The sequence below is a fragment of the Hydra vulgaris genome, chromosome 10 (genome assembly GCF_038396675.1).
Source record: "Hydra vulgaris chromosome 10, alternate assembly HydraT2T_AEP".
NCBI lineage: Eukaryota > Metazoa > Cnidaria > Hydrozoa > Anthoathecata > Hydridae > Hydra > Hydra vulgaris.
The window spans coordinates 36,740,581-36,755,975 of NC_088929.1; positions in this window are offsets into that span (position 1 = coordinate 36,740,581).

A 15,395-nucleotide genomic window follows, 5' to 3' on the forward strand; every position below is an offset into this window, starting at 1 on the left:
CTATGAAAATATTGAATTATTTTCCAGAAATATATTTAGAATGTAAACAAACATGCACAAGTTGTGCATCATATTACTACTATATAAAAAATAACAATTTCCATAATTACTTTAATAAATTTAATTGAGTAAGACCAAGTAAGAACAAAAGTAAGATAGCGTTTTAATACATTTTCTGTTATATTTTAGTTAAAATGTTCAAGAGCTTTGAGCAACCCTTAGAAGACTTAAAATAAATCTGTATAAAATGTTTTTCAATAAAGAATTGATAGTATAATGGAAAAAACTTCACTAGGCTATGTTCTGGGTTGTGTATTAATTTCTGGACAGCCCTAAAGTATATTAATGATGAAAATGTCATCTTTTTTTTTAATTTGTAAAAGTTCGGAATAAGGAACACGTCTCTAATGTTTTTACACTAATTGTGTATAATTGCAATAATTAATTATACACTGTTTCAACTAATTTTGGTATTTATTAAGTGCGTTCCTAATTCTGAACGTTCATATCAAATCCCAAAAAAATTCAATTTAAAATAGTAGATAGTTTGCACTAGCGTAGACCTTTAGCTTAGAGTTAAGTAAAAAGTTTTTGAAAATATTTGATTACTTGTATACTTTAATGTAAGGGTTTAAGATTTCGTTGGTAAAGTGTAAGCATTATTTATTAGACCCTGTCTTCCATTACCTGTACTCCATTACTACCTATAATCAGTTAAAAAAAACTGTCTGTTTCTGCTAGTTAATCACTGTTAACTAGCAGAAATCTAAACTATTTGTATCAGGTGGGTTGCAGGCTTAGCTAATGCTCTCCTATTAATTGAATTGGAAGCTTATAGTGGTTTTTTACTATTGAGCAATGCAGTTTTTTTTATCTCTTACACAGGTGTGTTTTAAAATTGCAGCAATTCAGGGACTTAACATTGTTCAGTAACCCCTTAATTTTGTTCCCTAAAAATCATTTATTTATGCCCCTCCATTTTCATAGCCTCGCTATTCTTTGCCATAAAAAGTATCGCAGTTTTTATTCATTTGTAGATGGCAACCCCAGCTGTACTGTGCAAGTTTGATATTTCTTTAAAAACTAAAATGAAAAAGTTGTAATACCCAAAAAATATTGATTTCAAACGTGAAACTACAAAAATGAAAATAAATAAAAGTTATTTACAGTCCTTGTACACAAATTCAATTGTTTCGTGATAACTAATAATACAAGAATATATAACTAGTTCGAACACTTTTCACATGCAACCCATTTTTCTGCTTGTAGCTTTATCCGAAAGACTTGTACAGGAATAATAAATAAGATTGATCTGATAGGAATTACAGCTCGCGGCAGGAAAACATTCAATATTTTGTCTAGCAGACATTTTTTTTCTTTATATTTCTCAGACCGTTTCAAGGTTTGCTAAATTTAAAAGGTTTTTTTTTTCCTTTTTTTCTAAACCTTTGTTCTTCGAGAAAATGCGTCTATTATTTTTTTTCTCGAATAACTTTTTTGGATGTTTTTTATTTAGTTTCATTTTTTTAAACAATTTGCGTAGCCTTGTCGTGAACCATTCATAACATGTTGTTTTTTTAATTAATGTTCCCTTTTCTTTACTACCGGTAAGAGGCTTCAATCTATCTTCAACCACAATAAGCACTGATCTATTGTTATAGCACTTTTAAAAACTCCATTTACAATTTTAAAAACTCCAACATCTAGTGTGTGCAAAAAAGCTGACTATTAGAATAAAATTTTGTTGTTTGACTCAGATAATCTTTTTTAACTCAAAATTGATAAGAGGCGCATGGCTATTTTAAAAACTAAAAGTTTATATTCTTTTAATTTTGTTTGCGAGAACTAAAATAATTAAACGAAACCATTCTATTAAATTTTCGCTTTCCATCCAACCTGATTTGCTGGTAGAATTATAAACATTAGAAGCACCATCTTGAACCCAAGCATTCATCAAATTTTGACCTTTGTAAATGACTTGATGTGATAAAAAATTTTCAAAAGCATCGCAACAAATTAAAATTGTCATTTGTTTTTCATTTTTTGAGGCGACTTGTTTTGGATATTTTAATAACTTTTCGACAAACAAGATTGGCTTTACCTTAATCAAATTTAAACCCACTTTCACACAGTTGAACTAATGAAACGATTTTTCATTTTTGTTTGTTTTTTTAGGTGCCCTAAGAAGTCCTAACGGTCTTGTCACAGAACACCGCTGAAGTGCATTTAACCGGGAAGTTCACGCCTCCTTCCTTACCGTGACGCAAAAATTTCATTTAAATTATGCTCTCGATAAACAGCTTCAACACGGATGCATCATTCATCAATATTTGCCGGTTGCGAAGACACCACTCTTATAGCATGCATGCAAGTAGCCTTTCTTTTACAAATGTTTTTCGGTTATTTCCTCATGAAACCATAATAGATTCTTTCAAACAGTTTTTGACCACAGTTAAAATATAATTTTCTTCTGTCACCAATGTCACTCATAAACTGTATAAGGTCAACAACAAGCCTCTCTGTTACTTGGCAAAATTCTCTTGACCTAAAAACACAAGCAGCTTCCTTTATTTATTTTAATCTGCAAAACATAGTTGTTTTTGGAACGTTATATCATAATGCTATTTCTTAATATGACATTTTCTTATTATTGATGGCCTCAATACAAAATTAATTCTATCTTCATTTTTGTTAATTTTTGACGTTGTGTTATTAATAAGATAAACAAGATAATTAGAAATTCATTAACACGCTTAAAAGCGTTTATTTGTGTTTAAGTTCGTGTCTAAAATACTATTGTTTAAACTTGTTGTCAATTACTTGCATGTAAACAACGCCAACTTTTCCACAAAAAAAAAAATTATAAATATTCCAAAATTTATTTGGAATTTTTTAAGTCAGTTTTAAATGTTTGGTTTTTGAGGGTTTTAAAAAGTGCTTTACTTGCAATTAAAAAAGTTCATAGTATCAATATATATATTGAAACTATTTTCTCATATTCTCATTAGTCTTCCAATTTATTAATCAGTTTTCCTTTTGAAAATCCAAAAAAATTAAGAGATAACAATAAGAGAACTAAAGCTGTTCGGATTAAGGGACGGCTCAGAATTTGGGAAATCTATGGTATATTTCTAAAAAAATACGATTTGCATGGGTCCTAATGATGCTAATCTAGCTAACCCAAAAACGCCACTTATATGGTATGATAGCGTACACATCAAGGTACCCTGTTATGGAAATTTTGAAACTTTGAAATTTTGTAATTTTGTCCGCGGAAAATAATTTAATTTGAATGTTCAAATTAAGTGAAACTTTGACTTAATAAAGCGACAATAAAAACTTCTGTTAAATCAGAACCACTTTTTATAATTAGATAAAAATTGGTACAACTGTAGCACATAGCCGCACCAAACTCTGGATAAAATTTCAGTCGAATTGGTTAACTGGTTAAGGATTTATGGTTATTTTTTATTCTTAGATTTTTGCTAATTATACCTCACAAATGACTAACGTTACCAATGGCTCTGATATTCCGTCACTATTTTCAAAATAATTGTTACATGAGTGTTCTACTGTGTAATACCAACAATTTTTGTTATGACTATTTTATTGCTACCATTTTCATTTTATAGACCAAAGTATTGGTTTGCTATTTAAAGTTTCGTTTGACTTGGCTCATGCATTGCATGAAAATGCCAGCATTTTCTAAGGTTAAACTATGTCAAAATGAATGAAAATGTTAAAAAATTGGATAAGCTTGGAAAAGTTGGAAAGCTTTTATAAAGATACCTAAATTAAAAAGATATGAAAATTTAGAAAAAATAAAATAATTGATGAATAAAAAGTTTAATAGTTCTTTTAAGAGTAGTACAAATCTTTTGTAGGAATGTGACGTCAAATAAAATCTTATCTAAATTGTTAATAAGTATGACGAACGTTATTAACTTAAACAATTAATTCCTCTAAAGGAAAGATTATGTAAAAATTGTATAATTTAAGTCATTATTATCTTGATTTTAATCGTTTGTAATTAATAATATTTGTAGGTATGTTAATGGTTTGCTATCCAATATAAATTTAGGTTAAATTTTGTACTAGGGATAGTTTGATTTAGTAAAGTTGGGTGTAGTGAATTGTTACAATGCCAAATCAAGCAAAGGTTCACGATGAAAATCTAAAATTTGTGTGCTTGCTCTGTCTGAAAAAAGTTTAAGATAGCTTACTGCTTTCCAAGCAGATCGAGTATGCTAACTGCACGAAACAAAGATCAATATCAGTGATTCTCGGGTACTGCAAAGACTCAGCAAATTCTGAGCAAAATTGTTTTTTTGCTCAGAAAACTCTCATGTTTTCTGAGCAAAAAAACAATTTTGCTCAGAAAACATGAGAGGAAAGAAGTTATACTCCCTCCTTTGTTTAATTTCAATTTAATACAAGTGAAACCTGAAACAAGAGGCACAATTTGTAGTTACCTAATATGTAAAATTGATCGTTAAAAGCTGCAAAAAACTACCTCTTGAAAAGCGAACCACTATAAGGAAAAAACTAAATGTATGTTGCAGGACATGCCTCTGCCTCTTCGTAAAAGGTTTGCACCAACAATGCTTATTAATAAAGTTTAAGAAATCTTTAGCAGAAAAAGATACCAGTGGAGCCAAACAAATTGCATCTTGAGTTATTTCCAATAAAAATTATCCCATGAAGGAACTATTCGACTTGCTAAAGCATCTAGCGGACCTCTATTAACAATTACCCAAAATGAAAACTTATACTTAAATAATTTTTACATATATATTCAAAGAAAATCTTTAAAAAAAGAGACAAGATAGGTTTTAAAAACTATACTTTTAACAAGTTTCTAATCACTTTAAAAACAAGTACTTTGAAAAGTTTTAAACAAACTTTCTGAAATTTAATGAAAGTATAAAATATGTATGTCAAAGTTTAATATAAAGATAAAACATATATGTCTTGGTTTCAGGTCAAATTAATGCTCAGCCACTATCGAGTGCTCCATATTGACCATTCTAGCTCTTGTAAATGCACAACTAAATATGAGACTATCAAACAACAGATTAAAGAAATTGGTCTGAACTGTAAACCGAAGATTCAAACAGTAAAAGGGTAGAGCCAAATTTTTATAAGATTTTTTTTAGAGCAGGTCAACACTTAAGTATATTTTTAGCTGCAGTGACTTAAAAATTACGATGAAAAAGGAAACTCTGGTACAGCTCGGGTTGTTGCTCACTGCAATGATTTATCAAGTCTTGTGAATCATGTTATTCAATCTCGCAAAATTGCCCGTGGATATTTTGTTAAGCTCGGAATTGATGGTGGTAAAAGTTTTCTTAAGTTTTGTCTACGCATTGTTGATGCTGCGTTAAGGATTGATACCAGATTACCACCTTAAAAACAACCTCTCACTCGAATAACTGGCAAAGACACTGCAATATGGATTCAAATTCTGGTTACGGTATCAGAAGATCTGCCATAAACTCACTCCAAATCTGGTCACAGATTAATGCAAACGGAGTTAAACTAATTTTGGCTTGCGATATAAAAGTTGCAAATATAATTTGCAATCTTCAAATCCATTTATGTATGCACCTTTTTAGATGGTATGAAGTCAAATCCAAATGTCTTGCCAAATTCAGGAGCTTGCGAACATTCTCCTCATATTTAAAGCACTTAAAAGTTTCAATTTAGTTGTAAAAGCTTGTTTTGGATTTATCTTTCAACCGGATTTTGCTAAAATACTTGAAAATTTAAAAAGGTATTACTTAATGATAATTGGTGCAAGCGTAACACCCAAAATTCACACCGTCTTCTACCACATCAAAGGTTTCATCAGTCGCAAAGGATCTTTTTTTGGGCCCTATTGTGAACAAACTGTCAAAACTGCTTATCAAAACTTTTATTAACATTGGTCAATGTACAAACGAAACAACAATCACCCAGAGTAAAAAGAAAGGTTGTTATGCTACATTACTGATCTGAACAGTAAGCATCTTTAAAGAACTGCTACCATAATTCGCTGCTACCATAATTCGACTGCTACCATAATTCGATTTATTAGATTAGGCAACAGAAAATCATAGCTTACGTTTTATAATGAACATTTTAACTATTTTAATCTTTAACATATATTTGAATAAATTTCTTGTGGAAGCAATCAAAGACAATGTCTTACAATTTAATCAGATGCTATTTGATGGTAATTTAAACTAAAAAAATAGGGTTTATATAATCACTTTCTCACTTCATTTTGAAAGACAGTGTATTTAAGAAGTTTTCAAAGGCCAATAAAATTTTTTTTAACAGAAACATTTTTATTTTTATTTTACCTACTGATTGTTCTTTTGCTAAATTTTTCAATTTTTTTAGCACTTTTTTTTTGCATTTTTAAAGTCAAGTCAGGTTATTCTGCTACTGGTAATACGTAATCCCGTACAAAATGCTTTATGTTCTGCAGCCTTGGGGCTCTTGGTTGAGTATTTATAGACTAAAGATAGTGTCGATAAAAAAACTTATCTTGGACAGACGTTAAATGCATATAGCTGCTGTCTTATAGAAAACCTCCAAGGCAAAGACTTAAAGGGTAAACAGATTCTATCAGTTGTCCAGCTTTGCACCTCTTTTTTATCTATTAGGCTGACGTAGATGTATTTATAATACATTGTTTCCAGTTTAGGATGTTGAGTTCTAAATCAACTTGACTCAATACATGGGTTTTCCTTATGTCTCTATTTTTATGACTACCCAGTCGGATTTGATCCTTTAAAGACGTCTTATGAATGTTCAAAAGACGTTCTGAACATTCAAAAGACGTATTTTTAGGACCAAATGCCGACTGGGTAGACAACTCAATCTAGTACCTCTTATTGAGGGTACAGCTCTAAAACTTAGTTTTAATGGTTCTAAGACCGGCTGGTATTCAGGTTTCCCGAACTCCATAATAGCTCTCAGAGAGGATGATTCTATCAACAGCAGTAAAATATCAGATTACTAACAATGTCATGTTGCGAATGGATGAATCGGAGATCTTTGTTACGGCCTAGGGTTTACTAATAGTAATGAGGCTTGTATCATTAAATAGTATACTGAGTACTATCTGCGCTTTGAGTCAAGTTTTTTAACAATTTTAAAAATGGCTAATGTACCAAAAATTATAAAACGCAAAAAACCATTGTCATCACCAAGCTCTTTAAACCTATCATTTACTATTATTTTTGGCCTTTGAAGTAACTTTTCTTCTGTTGAGTCTTATCTCTTGCAAAGATCAACAAACCTGCTTACTTTTTTTGAGAATAATTTGAGTTCAGATGCCTCATCTTGTGGTCTTAAAGTTGATGATTATTTGCCTTTAATTCGTAAAGACTCCAATAGTCACTTGCTTGACCTGGGAACTTACATTCGTTAGAATTCACCCATTTGTCGGGAAACTAGGTTGGAATCCAAATACTATTCTTTTATGTACTTTGGTTTAGCACCACTTTGCTCTACCACCTTTCTCTTTGCTCTATATCACTCTCCTTAATCTCAAGACTGCACTTTTTTTGATGTTATTTCTGATTAAATTGATCAATTCCTTACTTTTTATCCTTCAGCTAATATTGTTGTTGTCGGTGACTTTAATGCTTATCACACTGAATGACTTAACTCCGGTGTAAGTGACTCTGCAGGCGTTAAGACCCACAGCTATTGCCTTTCTCAATCTTTCACACAAAGAATCAACTTTTCAACTCGCTTTACAAACAATCCGAATCATTTACCTTCTCTACTTGACTAATGTCTTGTTTCTGATCCAAGCCAGTGCTCAGTTTCTTCACGGTGCTTCTAATCACGGTTCAATCTCTCTAAAACTACTATCTCTTTCTTCTTCATTATCAGTATCCCCATATCCTTGTACATCTTATAACTACCTTAATGCTGGCTGGGATTTATTCCGCGATCTCCGTAATGGCCCTTGAGTAGAAACATTTCGTCTTCCTGCTGAAAAATGCGCTTCTTACGTAACTTCTTGTATTTAGGCTGAAATCGCATCTTTTTTTTCCTCTCTTTTTCTTTCCTCACTCATCTCCATGGTTTTCCCCCGTTGTTCTGCTGCAGATTCCAATCATAACCATACTTTCATATCAATCACCAAATAAATTCTCCAGAAAACAGACCTGCATTTACTATAGCTAGAAACCATTGTAAAAACGTTTTATCTAAACCCAAAATCCACTAATCTCAGAAAACAACTTTTCCAATTTCATTTAAAAATAAAGTTCTCGAGGCTTCCGGGCAATCTTTAACAGTATTTATATTAGGATAAATCAGTAATTCCACATCTCTTGTATGGTTCAGATTTGTCACCTCGCCTAATAAGAAATTGTTTGTTTTGAACTTTTCATTCATATTATCTCTTAGTTCCACTACTCGCGATCTACCTGATATAGCTGACAGGCAGATTAACCCTTTGTCTGACATGTGTATCACTCCAGCATTTGCATTTAAAATAATTTCCTGCTTAGACACTTCTACAGTTTGTGGTCCTGAAAACACACCTGATATAGTCTTACATAAATGTTTTCCGGAGCTGTAGTCTATACCTTCAAAACTATTTAACAAGTGCTTATCAGACTCTTGTTTTCCAGTCTGCCGGAAAACAGCATATGTTACCCATTTTTTCTTCTTACTATTATAAGCAAGGTTTTCGAGTCTTTATTTACCAAGCACTTAATCTCTCATCTTGAATCTAATAACTTACTTTCTGATCATTAATATGGATTTCAATCTTCTCGTCCTCCTGCTGATTTCTTAACGGTAACGACTGATAGATTTTATGGTGCATCAGATAGATGTGGGGAGACTAAGGCTAAAGCTAATAATCTAGTTCTTCCTATATTTATAAACGGTAATGTACTCAATGAGTCATCTACCATTTATCTTCTAGAATAAACTCTTACTTCCAATCTCACTTGGAAACCATATATCAAATCCATTGAAAAAACTAGCATCTGCTAATCTCTTTATCGTGGTCGTAAATTTCTTACTCCAGATTCAATTCTTTTTCCACGGGAGTAATTGTTGTTCTTTTTCCACGGCGTTTATTTTTATTCTTTTTCCACGGCGGTTATTTTTAAAAAATTTTCTCCCTTTTTAATGACAACTTTTATGGTATATTTGAAGATTGTTTTCCGATATAAATTTACGTAAATATTTTTTTTTGTTAGAAAATAAGAACCGATCAATAAAAAAATTTTCTTAGTCATTCTTATAGTCATTGCAAAAAACTTGTTAACCTCATGTTTTGCTGTTTGATGATTTTTTTGCTTTTTGGAAATAATAAAATAGGTTGTATAACTTGAATAATTCTAATATACTAATTCTTTATTTACTAAAAAAGTTCATCTGGTTACGGTATGAGGTTTATTTTTCATCTTAGTTGTTGGATTCTATTAACGCCAGTTGCTTGAAAATGCCCTAAAATCCTCGAAAAAAGTTCAATTACAAAATTTAAAACAGTTAGCGCCAATACTAGCCGTAATGCAAACAGAAAAAAAAATTCTACGCAAATAATATGATACCCTAATACTATTTTTAGACATACATATTTTATACATGTGTATTAAAATTATAACATGACCAACAAAGTGGACAAAGTGAGTGACAACGTGGACAAATCCCTAATATATTTACATATAGTGTTAACAATAGTTAAAAGTTTTATCCTGATTAAGAATCGTATAAAAATATAGGTCATAGAATGCTAGTGAGCAATTTTATTCTGCTAGCCTGTTATCTTTTATTTAAAAGTCTAATGCTTTGATTATCACTTGTCTTAATTCCGTTAATTGTATTAAACTCCAAAAAGAAACAATTTAAATTTTATACTAAACTTACAGAAACTTGTTAAGCACGTCAAAGCGTAGAAATCAAACAGAAAACTCACGATGCTTGACAGGATTTATTAAAACACGCGAGCACCTGGAGCTATCAAAAGAAATTTACTTAATACGCTAAAATAAGGTAATCCAACTTTATTATTTCGGCACATACGCTTTTTGTTATATAAAATGTTTTATGAATAAAACTTCGTTACGGCCTCAAATATATGCATTCTAACTTGCCTATTAATTATAGGCGATTGGTAAAACTCATTCTTTATTTGGTACCTGATTCGAGGATACTTATTAGAGTCTGATACATTGATGTTATGCAATATTTTATAGAAAAAGTATGAGAGACTTTGGTCCCCCCTTTTTTTGAGGGGTTAAGGTTGGGTTCAAGTAGCCCCTGTTGTGGGGCTACTTGAACCTATAGTTTAAAAAGTACATAACTTTTTTTTTTCAAGTCTTGGATAGGTACTGATGTCTTCTTATAAAGGCTTTTAACCATCCTATACCTGAGAGATTTTCATTGAAAAATTGAATATCACCCCCGAAGCAATCTAGAAATTGTATAAAGATAAGAAGATCAAATCAAGTCAGTAGGTAGTTAAATGTTAAAACCTTACTTAAATGATAGCAGAATGACTGCTTTTCTTTGACGTGAAAACAATTGGATGCCCTCCATGTTTCTTTGTGATAATTAGGCGTCGTCTTCGAAGAGCTCTCCTATTGCTGGAAAGGCTGATTTTAAATTGTTCCTCAGCAAATTGTTGACTCATAGCTCCACGTTTGATATTATTATAGGCTTGCTCTAAGTTTTGATCTCCCTAGTCTTAGTAAGCTCTAGATCCCAAATTTCATTTTTATTTGCAAACCATTTTTGCAGAACCAGTTAGAACTTTTGTAGAACCTTTGTAGAACCTTTTTTTAACGGTTAACAACAACTTTTTAAAGAGGAAAAAGGCAAAAGAAAACATTTATAAATTAAACGAAAAATAAAACCAGCTAAAAAGAAGAATAAATAAATGTTTTAAAAGAAGAATAGAAAAAGAAATATCTGAAAGAAAATAAGTAAAAAAGTATCGAAAATAAAAGATAAAAAAAAATGTTAATGAATGAAATAAATAAAAAGAATGGAAAAGAAAAAAAAACTATTTAACATCGAAAAAAAACAACGGAAAAAGATCTGCAAATCAAATTTTTTTATTTTTATTCATAAATTTCTTAGGATTATTTATTAAGGATTTATTTTTTAGTTATGCTGTTATGCGTTCTTGTAGCACTACAAGACCAAATGACTCACAAAAAATACTAAGTAAAACTCTGTGCGCTAGAAAACTGAAGAAAAAAAAACCATTACTTGATTTTTTTTTATTTTCAGTTTTTTGGCGAATATAGTTTTCCTTATTAATCTTTTTTAGTCATTTATTGTTTTATTTTTAAATTATTATTTATTTTTAAATCGTGATGTATAAATTTTTATACAATTATATATTATTTGTTTTTATTTTCATTTTAGCCACTTATTATATAAACTTTATTCTACCGAGTATTATTATTTTTTTTTCTTTATTGTTTTTATTTTTAATCTTAAGTTGTTGTTTTTTTGCCAAAAGTACTTAACGTAGTTTTTTGTTTTGTTTGTAATGTTTGTTGTAACTTTTGTTTTGTTTGTAATGTTTGTTGTAACTTTTGTTTTGTTTTGATTTTCTCAGTCTTAATATTTTATTTATTTATTTTATTTATTTATTTGGTCATGTTATTTACAATTATTTTGGTTATTATATAATAAGAACTATGGTTAATATATTTACTAAATCTTTATAATTTTTTTAGCAATAGTCGTTTTTATGTCATCGTTAGTTTATACGTTTTGTCAGTTTATTACTGTTTGTAACTGTAACTTTGTATGTATAAACGATTGTTGGAAGTAATACAGTATTATTTAAATTATTTAAACTATTATTAATATTATTATCGTTATTACGTTATTAATTATATATATATATATATATATATATATATATATATATATATATATATATAATATATATATATATATATATATATATATATATATATATATATATATATATATATATATATATATATATATATATATATATATATATATATATATATATATATATATATATATATATATATATATATATAGATGTTTACTTGAGATTAGTATTTCAATACTATTTGTTAATAGCCGTGAAAATTTATTTTCAGAATATATACGATTGATTGATTGATATGATAGTACGGAGTAATTGCAAAAAGGTGTATAACTTGACCAACTACCAACATTATTAAGTTATACATCTTATAACTTGACAAATATTAAAATGATAATTTATCCAACAGATATATCAACTCCTTTTAGATATGTTATTACACTTGGGGTTAATGGAAAATAAATTTAATCATTTTCAAACATAAGCTGTTACAATGGGTTCAAGTAGCCCTAATTTTGCACTTCAAACGTAAATAAATTTTTTTTTTTATCAAAATTGTAAAAATAAAAGACAATTATAATTGCTACATTTTCCTGCAACTGATACTTCTTTTAAGAAATCTTGTCAAATAGTTTTTATCTTTTTGGTTATGTCTGAACAGACAAAAGTTTTACATGAAATGTTTACCATTATTGTAGTTTCCTTCAAAACTCGTATGTGGAATGAGGTGGTAATGTTAAAATGGTCACTTCATGCTCCTTTGCTTAATTTAATACTGCTATGGATATGTAAGCTTCGCAGTTGTTGTATATTAGAAACAATGGATTTTCCTTCGTGCTCGATGAAAATCTTATAATGTGATTCATAACATCCAAAAAGATTTCACTGTTCATCCAGCCTGTTTTACATGCGAGTCCGAGAGATCCAGAAGGAGCTCCAGAGAACATATGCTCGTTGAAATGCACTCGTGGAAAAATAAGTACTGGTGGGAGATATTGACCAGAAGCACTGGTTATTACACAAGTGGTGACAAGGGTTCCTCTTTCAGCACTTGTAACTTTGCAGACACTTTTAACTCTTTTCTTTGCAAGAACCTTAAAATCAAGTAGTTTAAAAAAAAAAAACTAATAAAAATACACAATTTGTTAAAAATTACCATACATTTTGTGGATTCTGCACAGTAACAATTCCAGTTTCATCAAGATTAAAAATCCGTGTTCCATTTGTGGAGTTTAGTAATCTTGCAAAAACTAAAATGGCTACATTTTAGGCATTAAATGATGTTTCCCTAGAAAGAGAACATCCTTCAGGTGTTCTAAGGGACAAATTTAGGTGTTGTTTTCTTAAATCCATCCATTCGATGCCATCCATTGAGTCCTTGTACTACTTTTATTGAATATTAACTTTATTAATAGTTGTTATTTCAAAAGCTGTCGACATTCTTATATTGGAAGGCCATAGTACATTCTTGAGTAAGTCAGAATATATTACTTTAGTTCTAACTCTTGCTCATTTGTGATTCTTTTAATATAATAGTTCGGAGTCAATCTAATATTTAATCAACCAGCATTTTTATCCAAAAACGACAAAGCGTTGCATATGGAATGTTGAAAGTTTTTGCTGTATCTCTAATAATTTTTCCTTTTTGGATTAAAATTAATGCTTCCTTCATATCTTTACTGGAAGTTTTTGCTTTTAAAGTAGTTCTTCTATACACTCGAGGCATTGTAACATTTAAAATACCTAAAGTCAAACTTGATAATGTTTTTACGCAAAAGACAACACTTTTTTAACATAAAGCTTACACTAAGTACAAGTGAGCCCCAGTTCACTCCTGCCCATAAAGGAATAGCTCGTTTCTTCCCAAGCTGTGCAACTGCATTAAATTGTTGAATGTACAATAAGTACGCGGTTTATGAATAAAAAATCAATTTGATATAGAGGCTAAATTGTTTATTAGTTATTTTTCTATTACTATATGATGTCCTGATATAGCGAATGTGTTTATTAAAGAACTTTCAAAAGGTACCAAAAATTTACTTTTGCACCGAAAAAATTGGAATACACTGCTATCACAAACACCCGTACTAAACTACAGTAAAAAAATTGGATTGTTTTAACAGCAATTTCCCCATAATTACTTAGTAAAATTTTGGAGCCATTTTCTTGGCCCGTTGTTTTTACTAACTAGCCATTAATATTTTTTTTTAACAAATATTGGTGTTGTTGATGACAAGTAAAAATAAATAAACGGGGAGTGGGGCGTCTTAATAAGCTTGGAGTAGGTGGAAAAATTTTCCGAAAATTAATAAACGTTCCCCCCTCCTTTTTTTATTAAGAGCTTGAGAGTACAGTTATATAATTTATTAATTTATTTACCAATTAAGATGGAGAAAAATAACGCGTGTGTGTCGTGTACGGAATTCATAGAAAAAAACTGTTTGAACGAAAAAAAGATGAAATTGTGTGTTAATATGCCCACATGTTCTAATAAATCTAAAACTATATTTCGTTGTACCTCAAAAAGACTTTGAAAAGTTAACGCGAACTTGAAAAAAAAAATTTTAAAAATTTAAACAGAGTGGTTAGTTCGACATGCATAACTGATTCAATATTGAAAAAATAGTATAAAAAATTTACAATTTTTACAAAAAAATAACGCTAGTAAATCTTTTGGCATAGTAATTAATGAAGTTAAAACTTGAAATAGTTTATTCAAAAGCATATTTTTCACGGATTTTTTAAGATGAATCTGTCATCTTTTTTGTTTTAATGGAAGATTTTACCCATAGTTATCATGATTGTGTAAAAAAAAACAATGAGGTTGTGTTGTTTTCAAAAGTTATGGCTGCTCTGAGTTCGTACTTTTTCACAGTTTTCGTACTTTTAGAAAAGACAATATACATAACTTTTGAATACTTTGTGGCTGGTTGTCATGGTTGTCATGGTTATCTTAAACAAGTTTACAAAACATATTGAAACATAATGATTCAGTTATTGCCTTTGAAAGTATAAATTAAAGCAAAATATGCAAAACTGACCAAAATTCTTCCAATTTTTAAAAATAATCACTTTGGTTAAATAAACCACCTTTGTCAAATAAACCACTTTGGTCAAATAAACCACTATGGTCAATTTTTTTTTTTTTTAAATTGTCATTAAAATTGAATTGTTACCAGAGAAACTTAAGTCTTAAAAGTGAAATTCATAAATAAAAAAAAAAGGAATCCTAAATAAAAATTACGCTATTTTTTGTATTTTCTTGTTGTTTATTAGGGAACGGTATTAAAAAACGGTACTTTTTTAAAAATATGCTATTATTTTGTTAATATATCATTCTCTTTAATGAAATTTTCTAATATATCATTTCTCTTTAATCATTACTATTCATTGCTACACTGCTAATATTTTTTTATTGTTGTTGCTGTTGTTGTTGTTTTATGATGGTCGTTATTTTTGTTACTATTTATTTTATTAGCATTATCATACTAATAATTTTTAACAAATATCTTATTAAATTGTTCTTCTAATTTATCCTTAGTTTTCAAGGTTTAAA